The sequence below is a fragment of the Pongo abelii genome, chromosome 5 (assembly GCF_028885655.2).
Source record: "Pongo abelii isolate AG06213 chromosome 5, NHGRI_mPonAbe1-v2.0_pri, whole genome shotgun sequence".
In the NCBI taxonomy this organism is placed as follows: Eukaryota; Metazoa; Chordata; class Mammalia; order Primates; family Hominidae; genus Pongo; species Pongo abelii.
The window spans coordinates 109,191,183-109,210,068 of record NC_071990.2 but is presented as its reverse complement, the minus strand read 5'-3'; the positions used below and the strand labels follow the sequence as shown (position 1 = coordinate 109,210,068).

Genomic DNA, 18,886 nt, shown 5'->3' with positions numbered 1-18,886 from the left:
ACTGTGTACCTTCCATTTTAGGGGTCTTTTAACCCAGGTAGACTTTGAGAAGTCTAAAATGAGCTATTTAGTATACGGAAATGAACAACGACACTTTTAAGACCGGGCCACCCTTGAATTGTACAGAGCTATGCAGAGAGCGCACTGGAAAATCGCAACCCATTCTCTTTTAAAAATGTAGATGTATGTTTTAACTTATTTTTTTGTTTGTTTTGTTTTCTAGAGACGAGGTCTCGCTATGTTGCCCAGGCTGGTCTCACACTCCTGGGCTCAAGAGTTAACTTATTTTTTGAATAGGTAATATACACATTAAATATTTCTGATCTAAAAATCCAAAATCTGAAATGCTCCAAAATCCAAAACTTTCTGAGCACTGACGTGATCCTCAAAAAAAAAAATGCTCATTGGAACATTTCAGATGTAAGGTTTTTGGACTCTAGGGATGCTTAACCAGTGTTGACACGGTAGGAAATTCAAAAGATGTGAAAGTTCCAGTGCAGTGTCCCTCCCACAGCCATTCCTCAGCCACTCCATTCTCGTCTTGAAAACAACTACTACTAGGAAATTTCTATGTCAAATCCCACCTTTCCCCACCAACAGTGACATACTTTACACAACGTTCTGCTCCTTGTTGCTGTTGTTTGCTTGTTTTGTTACCTAGCAGGCTATTTTGGAGACTATTCCAAATTGGTACATAATGAGCACCCTCATCTATTTTTTATGGCAGCATAATAGTCCTGTCTAGGATGTAGCATATTTCTTTAACCAGTTCCCTACTGTTGAACAGTTAGATTGTTTTCAGTCTTTCACTATTATAACAATGCTGCAAAGAATAACCTTCTACATATAATATTTTCTACATGTACAAGTATATACTTCTAGGGAAAATTCCCAGAGAGGAATTGCTACATCAAAGCAAGATTACAAAATTTACAAAAATTACCAAGATAGATAATGCCAAATTGCCCAGAGAGATTGTAACAATTTAAATGCCTGTGGCAGTGCATGAGAGCACTTATTTCCCCACAAGTGACAGAGAGCTTTCTAGAAATAGATTATCAAGTTGCCCCCACCTTTAATCTGGGTATGTGGACCCAAAAGGGATCTTGTTCCCATTTTTACAGAAAAAGGGAACAGAAGATGCTAATGATGGACAAGCATGGTGGCCCACACCTGTAATCCCAGGGCTTTGGAAGGCTGAGGCAGGAGGATTGCAGCTGAAGGATTGCTTGAGGCCAGGAGTTCGAGACCAGACTGGTCAACATAACCAGGTAGATCCTATCTCTAAATTGAAAAACAATTTTTTTAATGTTAAAAAAAGAAAAAGAAAAACAGGCTGGGTGCGGTGGCTCATGGCTGTAATCCCAGCACTTTGGGAGGTGGAGGCGGGTGGATCATTTAAGGACAGGAGTTTGAGATCAGCCTGGCCAACATGGTAAAACACCATCTCTACTAAAAATACAAAAAATTAGCTGAGTATGGTGGCTTGCACCTGTAACCCCAACTACTCAGGAGGCTGAAGCAGGAGAATCGCTAGAACTTGAGAGGCGGAGGTTGCAGTGAGCCAAGTTCATGCCACTACACTCCAGCCTGGGTGACAGAGTAAGACTCCTTATAAAAAAAAAAAAAAAAAGAAAGAAAGAAAGAAAAATGCTAATGATATGGTATTAAGGTATTAAAGTAACAAAAAGTAGAATATAATCTGAACTATGTAAAAATTTGAGGGGACATAGAAAAATGAACAGACACTATTAAAATATTGCATTAAAATATTAAATATTAATAGCAATTAAATTTATAAAATTATAATTTAATTTATAAAATTACAATATTGACAGTGTTTAAAGATTTGTGCTTTTCGATAATTAGCTCTGATTTTGTTTACAACCAGAAAACAATGATCAAATAGCTGCTGTTGTCCTTGGGCTAGGAATCTCATTCCCTTGCAAGTTATCTCAGAGGAGTGCTCCTTTAGCAAAATTATTTAAAGGATTCTCCATTTGGTTCCAGTTTAGGCTGGGCACCTGCTGTTTGTTCCCTCAGTATCTCCTTTACATTGCCCTCAAAGATGCCAAGGAACTAGAGTAGTGTCCACAACTCATCTGCATAGTTTGGCAAATCTACCAAAAATAAAACTCAATTTTTTTTAACTTTTTAAAATAAATTGCTCTGCTCTATCAATATTATGATCACAGTGGAGCTTTATTTCGTTTTCTGGCTTTTCCACTGCAGTTTGTTTTTCACTGACACCATTAAAATATTTCTGAACCCCAAAAGATCACTCTATCCAGAAAAAGTCCTGCTCATTTGTGAAGAGTCTTTAGGTCCCTCAGGCAGTTTATAGCTCAGCTTCTGCAAGGGCAGTGTATTTTGGAGCATTTCCTCAGGGAGGTGACTGCGAGGTATACGAGAGTTCCTGGCCCTGACTCGGAGGCATCCGAGTTCCTTGCTCTCTCAGCATAAAGGCTGATAGCTGTTGCAGTTGCAATTTTCTCTCTAAACCCAACTCCTTTTGTTGACTTGCAGAGGCTTACATTCCAAAAAAGGTAATTTGAAAGTGCTGCTGAATTTAGATGCATTTTGCTAATTTGTTTTTATTATGCATAGAAATATTGGTATAAAAGGTGTTTCAATTATTTTCTAAGGGAGGGACCTATGTATTCTCTGCGGCCACAAAGCTTTTAAATGGAGTTATTTTTCTCGGCCTATAGCCGCTCTCCCTTTTAAGTACCCCAGCAGAAAAAGTAAGTTTACTGCTCCTCGCACAATGGGCCTCTTCACTTTTCAGGTTTGGGAGACCTGGGTGACCTACGAAAGTTAATTAGAAGGTTAACAAAGACGAAGACAGAGTCGAATCCATCGCCTCTCCTTCAGCCAAAGATGTCATCCATTAATTAGGGAAATCGTTAAGGTGGCCTTTATAGAATCCATAGAAAATCTGTCGTTGGAGGTCGACAGTTTTGATCAGATTTTCCTCTCCCCAATAATGCTATCCTTAATGGTACGAAAAGCAGAGGGCCGGGGCAGGGAGAGGGGCGCGGGGAGGGGGTGGGAAGGATGTGTTTCAGCAACAGTACAGTTAACCAGCCGCCGGTGCTGACGGCTTTGATTCTCAGGCTGCCCCGCATACTTGCTCCATGATGTAATCCTTATTGAACCTGGAGGCCGAGGGAGCGGGAGGGAGCGGGAGGGAGCGGGAGGAGCCGTGCCACCGCCTCGCCGCCGCAGGAGGCCCCGGGAGTTAATAGCGCCGGCCTCTGGGGGAAGCTGCGCTTGGGTCCGCAGCCGAGGCTGCCACTCAGCTGCCGGGAGGCGACTCGGCCCCGCAGGCCCTGGGCTGGGGCAGCTCCGTGTGGGGGCGGCCCTCCGGCCGTGCGGTGGGGCCCGGCTCTGTCTCCGTTGCTTTGAGGTTTTCTCCCTGTCTCTCTAGGGCTTCCCTGGTTTCTCTCTCCTTTTCCTTTGATTGTCTGGCACCGAAACACCAGCTGAACGAAGGAAGAGCTCCAGTCTGACAAGCTGTTTGCGAATGGAAAGTCTGGTGTTGGTGGTGGCACAGACACGCCCCGCCTGCCATGCCCTCGCTCGCCTTCTCTCCTGCACATACAAGACTGTATCTTTCAGTGTGAATATCATGTATTTAAAGGGTTTCGGTTTGAATATCATGTATTTAAAGATGGTGTTAACTCTGAGTATGGGATGCCTTTAGTTTTCAATGTGGATTTTTTTTGCTTCTTATTATGTTAACCATTTGAAAGTGTACAGTTCAGTGGCACTAAGTACGTTCGTATTGTGGTGCGACCATCACCACAGTCCTCTCCAGAATTTTGTCATCTTCCCGAATGGCAACTCTGTATGCACGGTGGAACTTATTTTTGAAACTACATGGCAGGGTTGGTTCCATCTTTTTCAAGTTATCATCAATGGATTCTCTTTAAGGAATTAGCATCTTTTAATGGATTGGAGTTTTTGCGTAGTTCTCTATGGCAAAAGCTGGAACAATGTCACATGGCCCTTGTTTACCATGCAAAAAATGTCAGTGTACTTTTGGCCTCTCACCATATTGATATTTAATGAATATTATACAAAACCTCGCCTCGACGGTACATTGCCATTTTGGTTTGCTTTACTTCCCTCATGGCAGAGTGGATAAGAGGTGCTGCCCCTTAGCAAAGAGGGAAGTGTCACTGTCCGCTCCTAGCAGCACAGAGGAAAGAACCACAGACAAAATCATATCTGGTGACACCACCTACATCCAGGCCCAGTGGCTTCCTCAGCTAGGATGGAGAGGAGCTTCTCTCCCTGTCGTCTTCCCAGCCCCATCTCCTCCCCACCCTGCAGGAGGCCAAACTTAGACCCAGTAGCCCTTTAGTGGGATCATCCCTCTTTTCCTGGCTGTGAGCTGGGAAAAGTGGGAAAAATGAGGGAGGGTGGTATGCTCCCAACTTCCCAGAAGAAAAAGTAGTAATTGTCAAAAATCAGCCAAATGGGCTGGGCCCGGGTGCAGTGCCTCACGCCTGTAATCCTAGCACTTTGGGAGGCCGAGGGGAGTGGATCACCTGAGGTCAGGAGTTCGAGACCAGCCTGGCCAACATGGTGAAACGCCGTCTCTACTAGAAACACAAAAATTAGCCTGTAATCCCAGCTACTTGGGAGGCTGAGCAGGAGAATCACTTGAACCTGGGAGGCGGAGGTTTCAGTAAGCAGAGATAGAGCCATTGCACTCCAGCCTGGGCAACAAGAGTGAAACTCCATCTCAAAAACAAAAAGAAACAAAACAAATCAGCTAAATGATGATAAGTGCATGGAAACAACTACATACATTATGAAACATAAGCCAGAGCTCTATTTATCACCAACACCATAGTTTAAACAAAACCCCACCATTCCCATATCCAAAGAATCTCTATTTCCCCCGAAAGCTCTGTGCCTTTGATTTCAGTTTTATTGCATGTGTACTTAGCACACCTATGTTGTTAAATTGCTCGATATTCCTTTGCAGGTACAGCTAGAAGAGTATAAAGGCCCTCAACCAATTGAACTAAGAGACTGTTAGTAGTCAATTGGTGTAGCTCTGGGGCTGAGCTACATAAAGTGGCCCCATCTAGCTCCTCCGTCCCCCTAACTTTGCTTGATGAGGTACCATGTCTGCCCCTAAACAGCATATTAGAATTACCTGATGGGCTTTAAAAAACTCCCAAGACCTAAGCTGCACCTCAGACCAATTACATAAGAATTTCTGGTGGGGGAAACTAGAGTATGGTATGTTTATTAAAGCTTCCTCAGGGGATTCCAATGTGCACTTATAAATCTAAATCTAAGGTGATTTATGTAGTCGAGATTTATGAAGTTGAGAACTATGTTAGTTAATTTCTTTTTATTTTTTAGAGAGGGTCTCACTCCATCACCCAGGCTGGAGGATCTCGGCTCACTGCAACCTCTGCCTCCCAGGTTCAAGCTGTCCTCCCATCTCAGCCTCCTGAGTAGCTGGGACTACAGGCACACACCACCGCGCCTGGCTAATTTTTGTATTTTTAGTAGAGACAGGATTTCACCATATTGGCTGGGCTTGTCTCCAACTCCTGCCCTCAACTGATCCACCACCTTAGCCTCCCAAAGTGCTGGGATTACTGGTATGAGCCACTGTGCCCCACCAAGGCTAAAGAATTTTTGAGGTGCATGCTAGAAAATGTCTAGATTGCTGAGGAGGGGTTGTTGATAGAAATATGGACTTTATTTATTTATTTTTTTGAGACAGAGTCTTGCTCTGTTGCCCAGGCTGGAGTGCAATGGCACGATCTTGGCTCACTGCAACCTCCGCCTCCCAGGTTCAAGCAATTCTCTTGCCTCAGTCTCGCGAGTAGCTGGGACTATAGGTGCACACCACCCGCCCAGCTATATTTTGTATTTTTGGTAGAGATGGGGTTTTGCCATGTTGCCCAGGCTGGTTTCGAACTCCTGGTCTCAAGTGATCAGCCTGCCTTGGCCTTCCAAAGTGCTGGGATTACAGGCGTGAGCCACCATGGCTGGCCGAAATATGGACTTTAAAGACAGTTCTGGTGAGAACTCAGAAAGAGAAGAGAGCTGGAGAGAAAGCCTTCATTTTCTTAGAGAATACACATAAATAGCAATGAACAGAATGTTGGTAGAAATGTAGACCTCACCAATCTGGTAAGGTCTCAGACAGAAATGATGAACAGTTATTGGAAACTAGAGGAAAGGTGCTCTTTGCTGTAAAGGGAAAACGAACTTTGCTGGGCTGTGTTCTAGTGTTTTGTGGAAGGTAGAATTTGTGAGCAATAAAATTGGATATTTAGCAGAGATTTCCAAGCAAGGTATTGAAAGTGAGGCGTGGGTCTGCCTTACTGCTTATAGTAAAATGCAAGAGGGCAGCGATACATTGAAGAAGGAGTTGTTAAACGAAAAGGCATCAGAACTTGAAGATGTGGAAAATTCTTAGCCTATTCATATTGCAAAAAAATGAGGAATCATGTTCTGAAGAGAAGACTATGGGTGTGGCTGAGTGACTAATAATGACGTAATGTGGATGTGAACCATGATCTAATCAGCCATCTCAGCAGAAGCCAGGAATAGAGGTAGGATTATACCAGCAAAACATCACCAGCTGGGAGAAATCTGGCCAGAATGAAGGAAGGCTGTGAACATGAGCTGTCCTTTAAGAAAAAGAGTGACCTGAAGCCAGTTCAGAGATCACCAAGGCTGTCACTCCCGCCACAAGCCCAGAGGCAAGACTATTTTCTCCTCAGTTTCAGAAGGTGGGGAACTTGAAGACAGCCATATGTGCAGGGCCTTCCTCAAGAGCTGGAGAGGTGAGGCACCCTCTGAGCTGAAGAATTATTCTCAAGCCTTACCATCTAATGGAAGTTGCCTTTCCAGGTTTTGGACTTGCTTGAGACCTATCACCCTTTCCTTCTTTGCTCTTTCTCCCTTTTAGAATGGGAATGTCAACCCTATGCCTGTCCCATCATTGTAATTTGGAAGCATATGATTTTTCTGGTTTCATGGGTTGCTAGCTGAAGAGGAATTTTGCTTCAGGATGAATCCTACCTTGAGTCTCACCCATGTCTGATTTAGGTGATATTTAGATGAGATTTGGACCTGAAACTTTGAGTTGATGCTGGAATTAGTTAAAACTTTGGGGGCTACTGGGGTAGAATGCATGTATTTGCATGTCAGAAGGATATGAATTTGGGGGGACCAGGGGGCAGAATGTTATGGACTGGATATGTGTGTTCCCTCAAAGCTCATTTGTTAAAATCCTAAACCCCCATGTGCCTGTATTTGGAGACAGGGTCTGTAAGAAGGTGATAAAGGTTAAATTAGCTCATAAGGGTGGGGCCCTAATTCAATAGGACTGGTGCCCTTAAAAGAAGTGGAAGAGACACTTGAGCTCTTTCTGTCTCTGCCATGTGAAGACACAGAGAAGGCAGCCACTTGCAAGCCAGGAAGAGGGCCTTCACCAGAAACCGAATCAAGCAGCACTTTGATTTTGTAATTCTCAGACTCCAGAACTGTGAGAAAATGAATTTCTGTCGTTTAACTCACCTAGTCTATGGTATTTTATTATGGCAGCCTGAGCAGACTAATATAAGAATCATACAAAGGTGATACCAATCACTGCCCCAACCCATGTTCCCTTTTAAAATAACCCACTCTGGCCCACTGGTCCAGCTGCCCTGTGGGCCACATGCTCCTGGTGCCCTCAGTTTATTGACCAGAGGTAAGCACCTGACCCAGGTAACGCACCCCCACCCCGGTCATAGGCCCCTGTAACATTTCCCCCATGAAATCCACAAATTAGAGCTTCCTTTAGGTTAAGAAGACCTTCTTTTGAATTGTGTCTTCTCTGGTGATAATTCATGTTACAGTGAGTTAACTTGGTCAGATAATCTTAATACTCAACTAAAAAGCTGGTTGTGACAGTAGTTTTGAAGCCTGAGGCACTTCCAAAAAGGACAAGCCCAGGAAGTGTGTAGCGGTACAAACTTTCAGGAGCGAAGGACAGCACGGGTAGGGGATACCCATGGGAGAAGTGGCTAGGAAGCAGGTTAGGGAGGGCAATGGGAGATTGAAGGATACAAGTCAAACCTGGCCTGCATTGCCATTTCCCCCAGGCTTTCTGATCAAACGAACCCTCCATCTTTCCCATCCAAGTCATCCTGAGGGTGACCTTTATCATAACTGTCCTAATCAGAGCAAATTGTAAGAGAGTATTAGTCCGTTATCCTGCTGCTGATAAAGACATACCCAAGACTGGGCTATTTACAAAAGAAAGAGGGTTAATGGATTTACAGTTCCTTGTGGCTGGGGAAGCCTCACTCTCATGGCGGAAGGTGAAAGGCATGTCTCACGTGGCGACATACAAGAGAAGAAAGCTTTTGCGGAGAAACTCCCATTTTTAACCCATCAGATCTCTTGAGACCCACTCACTATCATGAGAACAGCACGGGAAAGACCCGCCCCCATGATTCAATCACCTCCCACCAGGTTCCTCCCATAGCACATGGGAATTGTGGGAGTTACAATTCAAGATGAGATTTGGGTGGGGACACAGCCAAACCATATCAAAGGGTAAGAGAACCCTTCCAACTTCCTTATGTATTGGGAGAAGGGATGGTGGTTATTGAGTGGAAACTGGAAATATAGCAGAGCGTTTGGGAAATTGTAGGTATTTCTCTCTCTCTCCCTCTGTGTGTCTTTCCTCTCTGTGGCCCTGTAGCTTCTTGTGTTAGCTTACCACCTGGGCAGCTGTGCCCACTCCCTCTGCACAATAGCTCTCTCAGCCACAACAGTCAGGGATGGACCTGGCAAGGGGTTTAAGTTACCAAGCATCTACTGAGGAAATTTATGCTGAAAATTCCTATTCAGATCGTTAGAAACAGCCAAATATACCTTTTTTTTCTATTTTAAATCCTAAATAACTAGATTCAAATTTGGATTAATGGGTACACTGGGGAATGAAGTAATCTGATTCATTTTATTTTCTGATGAAAACTTCAAGTTAACTGGAAAATGCTTTTTTCTTAAAAAAAAAAAAAAAGACAAGAAAAGAAAAACAACTGTACCCAAAAGTGTTTCTAAAATATTTACTTTCCTCTCTTTGTAAATATAGTGACAATATTTGTGCTCTCCTGGTGATGTGTGAGTCATGAGTTTAAACAGCAGTTCCCATGGAAGGGATCACAGGAAGAAATTAAAACAGAACTGGGTTTATGGGTCAGAGCACGCCTCAGCCCAGCGGTGACATCAGAGGAGCCTCAGGCATGTCATTGAACCTTTTTGAGTCCTGCTTTCCTACTATGGGGAGGGAAAATGAAGGTGGTCATACTTGCCCTTTTCATCAGGGATAATTACTTTAAATTTATATGTGAAAGTAATTAGTAAATTGAAAGTTATGTTGTTATTTTAGTCTTTGGCATATACCAGGGGTCCCCAACCCCCAGGCAATGGACAAGTACTGGTCCATGGCCTGTTAGGAACTGGGCCGCAGAAGGCGAGTGAGCATGACCACCTGAGCTCCTCTTCCTGTCATGTCAGCGGCAGCATTCGATTCTCATAAAAGTGCGAAGCCTATTGTGAACTGCATATGCGAGGGATCTAGGTTGCTCACTCCTTATGAGAATCTAATGTCTGGTGGTCTGAGGTGGAACAGTTTCATCCCAAAATCATCCCTCCACACCTGTCTGTGGAAAAATTGTCTTCTACAAAACCGGTCCATGGTGCCAAAAAGGTTGGGGACCACTGGCACATAGGACTAGCTCTATAAATGTTTGTTGAATGATTTCTACAGTGCTAATGAGCTCCATGCACAAGACTTAGGAAATTGGGCTGAATCTGTACCAATCCCAGATCACAGTTTGAAAAACTGTGATTAGTTTTCTTGATACTAAATTCCTCATATGAGCTTGTCCTGTTAGCACTTTCTTTCACAAAGTGAGATGTAGAAAAAAAATAGTAAATTGAGGGTTCAGTTCATTGAGTTCAGGTTTAACTGAGCTGCTACTATACAATAAAGTCATTAATAATGTATTCTGTTTTTTTAACTTATTCAACAAATATTTACCAAGGGCTATGTTGTTGAACAGGAACAAACATGGCCCCTGCCCTCATGGAGCTGACAATCTGGTAATTGAAGTACCCTCATACATTAAAAAGGCACTGGTGAGATGCTTCACCTCTCCCTCATGGGTTTTCTCAGTCTCTTCCAAAGTCACTTTTGACCAGGACTAGAAAGAAGTGGGGAAAGCAGGACAAACATGAGGGTCCAGCAGTCCAGAAAAGGGCTGGGGACTGAACACAAACCCCACATCAAGATTTTCAGATCACAGTTCTTGGCTGGGAGTTGGAAAGCTTGTTTTTTCTTCTTTTGTCACTGAGGCTAGAATATTCTCAGTGATCCTGCTTTTTTTAACAGTATCCAAATGCCATGTCTTGGTTTAACTTCAATCTGACAGTAACAAATATTTTTGAGAGCCTATGAAGGGTCAGGCACTGTGTTGGACACTTTCCATATTTTGTCGTTAATCCTCATAACAACTTTGCAAGGTAGATACTATTACTGTTCTCGATCTGCATTTGAAGAAATTGCAGCTTGTAGAGGATGTGGCCAAGATCACAATAGGTGGTTACAACAGAAATAAACCCAGTTCTGTCCTACTTGAGTGCCTTTCCTCTTCCTGCCTAACCATGCAGGGCCTATAGTCTTTTCTAAACAGAACAGTGGGAACTTTGTTTTCCTATTTCTTCCCACAATAGGAGGGAAATGCACATCTTTTCCAACACATCAAAGAATAATGATAACAATAGCTAATATTAATTGAGCAATTACTATGTGCCAGGCACTATTCTAAGATCTTTACATGTATCAACTCATTTAATCCTCATAAACCTATGAGTGGTTACTCTTATTATTTAATGTTATCTATCTATTATTTCATAGATAAGAAATGGAGAGGTTAAGCAATATGGCAGAGGCAGTTTGAACTCAAGTTGCCTGAGTCTAGAACTTTAAAAATTGTTATTTCAGGCTGGGTGCAGTAGCTCATGTCTGTAATCCCAGCACTTTGGGAGGCCAAGGCAGGTGGGTCACTTGAGGTCAGGAGTTTGAGACCACCCTGGCCAACATAGTGAAACCCCGCCTCTAACAAAAATACAAAAAATTAGCCAGGCATGGTGGCAGGCGCCTGCAATCCCAGCTACTTGGGAGGCTGAGTTGAACCCAGGAGGCAGAGGTTGTAGTGAGCCAAGATGGTACCATTGCAGTCCAACCTGGGCAACAAGAATGAAACTCCATCTCAAAAAAAAAAAAAGTTGTTATTTCATCCCAAATAAGTACACTACTTTCAACATCTATCACAGTTTTCTTAAGTTGCTGAAATAAAGGATGGGAGTGACCCCTCTGTCTTCACCTCCTACCGCCATGAGCAGAAGACACAATTCTGTCCACCCATAGTCTGTGTGAATGTTTCCCTCCAGCACAGTGCAATGTGGAACCTATATAACTGTAAGCTGCAGCTATGAATTCCATCCACCATGAAATGGCACATGACCAAAAAAATGCATGTACTGTATTCTAAATTTGAGCTATCTGCCTAATTTAGTTTCTGTTCCCAAGTGTAAAACATTCCAAATGTATAACATATCCCATAGATATGTGAGTTCCCTCAAAGGGTTAACAGCACTCCTTGAGAAGAGGAATTGAAGAAACCCGAGAAACATTTTCTTTACCACCTTAGGCAGGTGACAGAAAGGTAAAAAATTAATTTTAAAAATATGAGATGTTTGGGTCTTTACTCCCACTGGCTGGCTATTTGGGTAAATTGGGCAGTGGCATCACTGATTGGGCTCCAACTGGGGGCACAGCAGAGGCAGAAGGCAGCAGGAAATTATCGGGGCATCAGGCTGATGAATTCTAACCTCAGTCCACTAATGTCTCGCCTAAGAACACACTCCTTCTTTCTGCATCTTGGAGACACACATGAAGGATCTCTGAAGCAGGCTGATATCCTCTAACATAAACCTAGTTTATGGCTGGAACCATTAAGGGTGCTTGATAACTGCTCATTAAATAAATTAAGTGCCTAAAATATAATTACTGATGTTCTACTTTTCCCCTGTCTTTGCTGCACCACAGGAAAAAGTTTCCACGGCCATTGATTTATATGAGCAAAAACCAAAATTAAATTAAGAGGTCACACACGAGTAGCAAAGACCAAATGAGGAAAACATTTTCTAATGTTTTACTGCAAAGGAATCGGGGATTTTACGTAATAGCAAAATTAGGGTTTAGATGGTGGTACTCTTTCAACCAACTTTTCACAAATATTTCCTGGAACTGGCCCAAGGAATGAATCCTAATTTAGCCTATTCTTTTTCAGATGTAATTGACTTCACTTGTTTAGGTTTCTGCCTCCTCCACCTTTCATCCGGTGGCAATACGAGTGTGGCTTAGCTCTCACAGGGCTCACGGTTTAGTCTGCAGGCCATGTTGGGATCCACTTCTCCAGGGATTGGCCAGAGATCTCTGAGGCTCTCAGTCCTTTCTTCTACAGCTACTGTTTTCCCCCCACCCCTGAGAAATTCCTCCAGACCTTGTTTGTACTCCCCCATCTACTTATCAACTCCCCCCTCCACCTCTCTGCACCCCAATCACCAAAGTTTACTCGACTATGAAAATGAGTGACCCCTTTGCTGAGAAAGAGATAGTCTCTGGGAGCAATTGAGTGGGAGAAAATATGAACAAAAAGTCTAGAACTCTTGACTGAAATCACTTAGGATTGCACTAGCTGCCACTGAGCTGAAGCAACATGCATTCCTAGTGGCTAAGGGATCCGTGAAGCATGAGCACGAATCCCTAGCTTTTGTTGTGTGGGGCTCAGGAAAGGATTTAGCAGTACCTACAACAGGTTGGAGTGAAAGGTTTCTAAGGACGCACTCGTTCCCATGATAGCCTCTGAGACCTCAGGCCTCTGGCTGGGCATCTCCTCAGCCCGGGGACGGGAAACCAGCTCCACAGGGAGGACAGGCTTGCCGGACAATCCCCACCCCAGGCAGGCACCCCCCTTGTGCTCCCGGAGCTCTCCCTGGCAGGGTGGTGGCTCGCTGACAGTTCATCAGGTTTTACAAACATTAGCTTCTACATCTGCTCTTTGAGCTTAAAAATCTCTTCAGATGAAGGCGCTACGAGGGTAAGAAGCCTGTGTCTCTCTCCTTTCTGTTCTTGAGTGGAAATGTAGAGATAGTTTGTAAAGAAGAATTTGATTCGGATGTAGAAACTTAAACAAAAAGACTTGTTTATTTCCTCTTTGGGGATTCTTTTCTCCCACTATGTGTATCAGAGGCTAATTGCTGTGGACACGCACGTGCACACACACACACACACATACACGCACACACCAGCACCGGCAGTCTCTGCTCTTGTACTCACATTTCATCCTGAGGATGCGGGGACTTCTAGAACAAGAGCCCACAGTCAATGCGGAGTAGAGTTTGGTGAGGAGCCAGCAGGCCGGTGTGCCCCCGTCTTGCCATGAGTGGTTCTTTAGCCTGGTTCTCGGTGGGAATCAGAGTCTGCGTGATTTCTGCCATGGCTTCCCAGAACCTAGTTGTCCCGTCTCCAACTGCAGCCTTCTACGTGCAACAAGGGAATGTGGGCTTCTTTGAAACAGGCTTCTTAGAGCAGGAGCGTAGGCAGCCAAGTGTGAAGGATGTCAGCCGGGGTGGCACGCCTTGGGGGAAGATGGGGGACCAGCTGGGTCCTGGGCCAACTGCAAAAGAGGGGAAGCCTGCTATGAGAGACAGAGCAGTTCTCCAAGGATCCCACTTGCTCCGAGACTGTCTTTTGTCATTTTAAAGTGGCGCTGTCATCACTGGTCTTACCTTGGCTCCAGGACATGCACTAATTTTCATTCATTAATGTATTCCTTCAAAATCAAGCCATTCACATATGAATGCTATTTAGTTCTCACAATCTGTGAATTAAGGGGCATTGTCCCCATTTTATTAATGAAGAAGCCAAGGCTTCAGAGTAGTTAGGCAATGTGTTCCCAAGGTGAGGCCATTAGTTACTGGCAAGGACAAGAAGTGTCCTCAGAATCTGGCCTCCTGATTTGAATTCTTCCCCTTGCATACCTTTAGTCAATGGACAGGAGAGGACAGTCAGTCCTCCGTATTTGTGGGTTCTGCCTCTGTATATTCTACCAATTGCAGATCCAAAATATTTGGAAACTTTTTCCACAAGGTTTTAAAAAAGCAAACACATTTGAATCTGTGGCACTAAGTACTACATTGAATTCCTTGGGACTGATGTGCAGGCATTGCATTAGGTATTAAATCTGAGATGATTTAAAGTATACAGGAAGATGTACATAGGTTATATGCAAATACTATGCCATTTTATATCAGGGACTTGAGCATCTTCAACTTATTATTATTATTATTTTCAGATGAAGTCTCACCCTGTCTCCCAGACTGGAGCACAGTGGTGCAATCACGGTTCACTGCAACCTCTGCCTCCCAGGTTCAAGCGATTCGCCTGCCTCGGCCTCCCGAGCAGCTGGAACTATAGGCACACACCACCACGCCTGGCTAATTTTTGTATTTTTAGCAGAGATGGGGTTTAACCATGTCAGCCAGGCTGGTCTCGAACTCCTGACCTCAAGTGATCTGCCTGCCTCGGCCTCCCAAAGTGCTGGGATTATAGTCATGAGCCACTGCACCCGGCCCATCCTCAAATTTTGGCATGAGGTGGTGTCCTGGAATCAATCCCCCATGGATACCAAAGGATGACCATACTGTATTCCTAGCATGAATTCAGTATCAATCAGGTACTGTTGAGAATTCAGAAACACCATAACTTGGTTTCTGCCCTCTTGGTTACTACAACCTGGTTAGCCACCACGAAGAGCTAAGGAAGAGCTGGGTAGTATATGCTTAATGAATTATGGATTCACTGGTTCAGCAAAAGTTTCTTGAGCATCGTGTGCCAGACATTGGTAGGAGTAGAGGAACACGAAGATGAAAAGCATGTAGTTTCTATTCTCCAGAAGTTCAGTCAAGACAAGGGGGGCTTCACTACTCAAACCTGTTCCATAGCTTCCCGTTGCTTCCAGGGTGAAATCCAAAATCCCTGTGTGGCCCACAAGGCTGTTTGAGACCTGACCTTTGCCCCTCTCCCCAGCCTCATTCTGTTCCAGCCACATGGGACTTCGTTCAGTTCCTCCATCAGGCTCACTTTCCTCCCTCGGGGTCTTTCCACCCTGGCATGGCTTTACAGAAGTGTTATGTGAGCAGGGGCTTGAATAATGCATAGGTTTCCAAACAGAAAGTGATGGACAAGGGAGGTAGAGGAGTCTGAGTGGGGAGGGGCATACTGAGGAAGAGTAGCTGGGGAAGTTTCATAGAAAAGGCAAAACACCCGCTGTACATAACTGACAGTCAATAACTATTTGTTGAACGGAGCTGGGCTGAGAAGGCTGGAGATGGGCAGAGGCTGGAAGGACAGGAGCTGGGGGAGTTGGGGGAGGAACACCTGCGTGAAGCCTCAAGCTGGAATCGCCTGAGGACAAAGATGATGGGGGCTGAAAGGTCAGCCATCCTTGGGTTGGGGCGGGGGCGGGGGGGGAGGTCCTTTGGGCAAGTTCAGGGGTCAGACAGTGAGGTGTGGGAAGGTGGTGATATGTGGGATGGGATGACCTGGCAGGTGAGAGAGCTGAATTCCAGTTGCAGCTCAGTGCCTGGCTTGGTGATCTTGGTCCAGTCACTTCTCTGGGCCCCAGAATTTGTAAGGATGGTGGAGCAGATTATCTCTAACCCTTTCCTTTCCAGGTGAATCGTGCTCCTTAACACTCAGGTGATGACAGAGTTGCAGGAACCAGGATGGATGCCAGGTGCTGGAAAAGAGGAGGAAATCCCAGGAGGCTAGAGACAGCCCAGGCCTCTGCAGCACCCGGGGCTGCAGAAAGAACTGGGGGCTGGAGGGAGAGACAGAGGGCGAGGTTCCTTCCAGGGGAGGAATGGGTGGGGGTGTCCACAGCCCGTGACTCATCAGTGTCCCACCAGGACCAGGTCAAACCCCAGCGGAATTCTCCAAGACAACCCGACTTTCTCTCATTCCCACCCTGATCTCAAGTCCTCATGCGGGGGGTCAGGCCTGCCATCAGAGGAGAAGGCTGCTGTGGCCAGTAAAACTGAGGGCCAGGCTGGACGTTTTCAAAGAGTAAGCGGGGAGGGCAAAGAGCTGAAGGGGCTCTCAGGACTGTCCAAGTAACAGACCAAGCCCCTCACATAGGTTTTTTCTCTAGTGACCCCATTCTGCCCCATGGATGTCACTTGTTTTTTTCTTTTTCTTTTTCTTTTCTTTTCTTTTTTTTTTTTTTTTTTTTTTTTTTTTTTTTTTTTTTTTAGCTTTTGGGAAGGAGGAGCAAGGCGAGGGAGGTGGGAAGAGACTTTTTTTTTTTTTTTTTCACATGAGCCCTCAGAATTACAGTTCACAAACTATTCAGTAAACTGACCGGCCTCAACCTCCCCTTCAACGGCCTAATCTAAGGGGTGGATCTATGTGTTTTGTTGCTTGTCAGAAACAATCGCTGCGCGGCCCATTACATTTACAGCACGTCGCCCTTTAATTGGTGTAACACGCTGAGGCCTGAAAGGAGGAGAGGCCCACAAAGGCGCCCGTGAATGAGCCTTGACTCACACAAAAACACTCTGCAGAAGTTCAGAGCTGGCCACTAACAAGGAGGTAGGGAGTTAGTTTGAAAAGAGGGTGAAGTTCAGAAATGTGTCACCTTGAGGAGCCTCCCATCAAAGCAATGGTCGCATTGACAAGCTGCAAAGAAAAAAAGTTAAACCTTCAGGGCTGCGGACTTGCCTGCTGGATTTATTCTTAAACTTGAGGAGGGGAGAAGAAGAGGGAGAGTCTTTCTTCTCCTCTTCTCCACCCTTGTCTCTCTGCGCCCCCCCCCCCCACCCGCTATTTACTTCAGAGAGCCTTAAAGAAGTCGGAGCAAAGAAACATACCTCCCACCCCCTTGCTAAGATACACTATTTTAAAAATAAATGTATAAAAAGTCAGGCTGAATGCGGCTGCCTGAGGCTGCTGCTGCTGATTTCGGCCTCTGTGGGAACAGTGATTTGTCCCTGCCCTCTAGTGTGTCCCCCGCCCATCTTCTGAGGCAACTCCTCTGGGCGGGGGGCGTTGCGGCCTAGTCCGGGGCGCCGTGCGGGCCTGGAGACCGTGTCCCCAGAGGCCGCCAGGGCCAGGGCGTGCGCGCAGGGTCCGTGTGGCAGAGGGGACCAGGTCGCGCGCCATTCGGAAGCATTTGGGAGAAGGGATCCGCCCCCGCTCCAGTCCAGCTCAGTGGGTTCTTGCGTGTGAGGGTCCTGCCCCACCCCAGGAAGGACCCAGTTTTCCCTCCTCCTGCCTGTAACACCAGGAAGACCCGACACCCGCCCACGCTCCGATTCCAATTGCAAAGTGAGGCGTCTTTAAAAGAAGACACCAGCGTGCCCGGGGTAGAGGTGGGGGACCGAGTCGCACCTCCCATTCCCCGGACTTCCACGGTGATGGACTCAACCCCTATAGCACACCTTCCTCGCTCCAGATGCCCCGAATCTCCCCAGTGCTAGTGGTGCTGGGGTAGACCTCCCTCGGTCCCCTTCCTGCACCCTGCCCCTCGCCTTCCTCGGTGGGGGGCGCCCTGCCACGCCTGCGCTGGGGTGGGCACCTCCGCGTCTCCTGCCCGATGCGCGCCCCGGCGCCCCGAGCCGCCCTCCTCCGCTCGCCCCCTCCCCGCCTTTGTCCCGCGATCGGACCCCCGCCCCTCGCACTGCTCCTGTGAACCGGCTGCCCGGTGCGAAGGCGGGGGCACTTTTCAATGCAGCGCCGCAGCTCCCTTCAGATTTGTAATCCGCCAAAAAGCCGCTGATTGCCGCAATCGTTACTTTTCATTAAAAAAACTTAGAAGCAATTTGGGAGAACCCTTCTCAATGAATACATTTACCCCCGAACGGTCTTTATTCTCCGCCTCCACTTGATGAGTTTCTCTGGCACGAATCGGTTCTTACAGGCACAGAATGGGCAATCCCTTGATCCCCGTCAATTGTCATCCCGAGTCGGGGCCACTTTGACCGCCAATAGTGGGGAAGTCAGAGCTAATCCTCAGAAGGAATCACGGGAAAAGAAAAGCAACAATAACCAAGTCAAGCGTAAAAAATGAAAGAGAAATCTCTATTATCACTCACTACATTTCCCAGCTATGTACTGAAAAAATCAGCTCGCTTGTCATTCGAGTCAGACACCCGCACAAGAATATGAGGTCGTGGTGGGTTGGTAGACTCACACGACGTAAGGGGCGATATTTGAGAGCGAAAGGCCTCTCTTCTGCCTCTGCCAAATCCCCCTCACATCCGCCATAACCATTAAATACAGACTGACTTTATTCTGTATGGGGAGGCCAGGGGTGGGTGGTGAGGGAGCCCCCAGCTGTGTCTGGATACAAAAAAAAAAAAAAAGAAATCCCTGGAGAGAGGGTTGGGGGCGGGGTGTGGATGCCAAAGAAACGCGCCCCTAGCCGGTACCTCCCGCTCCGGGCCCCGCAGGCGGCTGGGCCTCGCCCGCCCGGATTCAGCCGCCGCGCCGGCCGCCTCCTGCGCCCCTTGCCCCCCCTGCCCACGGCCCCCGCAGCCCCGCGGGCGCACGGCCTCGGCGGCTGGGTCCCTCGCGCGGGCGCAGGTGTGCGGGGCACGCGCGGACGGGCTCTGTGGGCCGCGGGCGAAGCAGGCGCAGCGGTTTGCGGCGCCGCGGGAGCCCGCGCGGTGAGACCCGTGAGTGTGCACGCATGGCTCCTTTCCACGCCGACACCTGCGA

The 18,886-nt window shown here is 46.4% G+C and overlaps 2 long non-coding RNA genes across 5 annotated transcripts in view; one reads left to right on the top strand and one right to left on the bottom strand.

The window, feature by feature from the left end:
* The window catches only part of LOC129060019 (uncharacterized), a 38,544-nt gene extending 19,883 nt beyond the window's left edge, over nt 1-18,661 (bottom strand). The window contains exons 1-4 of one of the 4 annotated variants that reach the window (XR_008526336.2): nt 18,021-18,476; nt 16,806-16,846; nt 15,830-15,908; nt 13,445-13,784 (exon numbers count right to left, since the gene is read on the bottom strand). This is a non-coding gene — a long non-coding RNA (uncharacterized LOC129060019). Of the gene's footprint in view, nt 1-13,444; nt 13,785-15,829; nt 15,909-16,805; nt 16,847-18,020; nt 18,477-18,597 lie in introns of those variants that run through there. The other 3 variants (XR_008526334.2, XR_008526335.2, XR_008526333.2) reach the window with 3 other exon arrangements.
* LOC129060020 (uncharacterized) lies at nt 151-4,005 on the top strand. Its single transcript, XR_008526337.2, has 4 exons — nt 151-297; nt 1,125-1,271; nt 2,789-3,001; nt 3,431-4,005. It is a non-coding gene; the product is annotated as an uncharacterized LOC129060020 (long non-coding RNA).
* Nucleotides 18,662-18,886: the final 225 nt, after the last annotated feature.